Genomic DNA, 1138 nt, shown 5'->3' on the forward strand with positions numbered 1-1138 from the left:
TGTCATCTGCATATCTGAGGTTATTGATATTTCTCCCAGCAATCCTGATACCAGCTTGTGCTTCTTCCAGCCCCACATTTCTCATGATGTACTCTGCATATAAGTTAAATAAGCAGGGTGACAATATACAGCCTTGATGTACTCCTTTCTGATTTGGAACCAGTCTGTTGTTCCATATTCAGTTCTAACTGTTGCTTCTTTACCTGCATACAAATTTCTCAGGAGGCAGGTCAGGTGATCTGATATTCTCATCTCTTTCAGAATTTTCCAGTTTGTTGTGATCCACACAGTCAAAGGCTTTGGCATAGTCAATAAAGCAGAAATCAATATTTTTGTGGAACTCTCTTGCTTTTTCGATGATCCAACAGATGCTGGCAATTTGATCTCTGGTTCCTCTGCCTTTTCTAAATCAGTTTAAACATCTGGAAGTCCATGGTTCACCTACTGCTGAAGCCTGGCTTGGAGAATTTTGAGCATTACTTTGCTAGCATGTGAGATGAGTGTAACTGTGCAATAGTTTGAACATTCCTTAGCATTGCCTAACTTTGGGATTGGAATTAAAACCGACCTTTTCCAGTCCTGTGGCCACTGCTGAGTTTTGCAAATTTGCTGGCATATGGAGTGCAGCACTTTCACAGCATCATCTTTTAGAATTTGAAATAGCTCAACAGGAATTCCACCAACTCCACTAGCTTTGTTCATAGTGATGCTTCCTAAGACCCATTTGACTTCACATTCCAGGATGTCTGGCTCTAGGTGAGTGATCACACCATCATGGTTAGCTGGGTCATGAAGATCTTTTCTGTATAGTTCTTCTGTGTATTTTTGCCACCTCTTCTTAATATCTTCTGCCTCTGTTAGATCCATACCCTTTCTGTCCTTTATTGTGCCCATCTTTGCATGAAATGTTCCCTTGGTATCTCTAATTTTCTTGAAGAGATCTCTAGTCTTATAAATAAAGTTGGGTGTGGACTTTTTCATTTCCTGCTCCTCTATTTTGGAGAAGGCAATGGCAGCCCACTCCAGTACTCTTGCCTGGAAAATCCCATGGACGGAGGAGCCTGGTAGGCTGCAGTCCATGGGGTCACTAAGAGTTGGACACGACTGAGCAACTTCACTTTCACTTTTCACTTTCATG

This window comes from Bison bison, unplaced genomic scaffold, assembly GCF_000754665.1.
Source record: "Bison bison bison isolate TAMUID 2011002044 unplaced genomic scaffold, Bison_UMD1.0 scf7180017864235, whole genome shotgun sequence".
Taxonomy (NCBI): domain Eukaryota; kingdom Metazoa; phylum Chordata; class Mammalia; order Artiodactyla; family Bovidae; genus Bison; species Bison bison.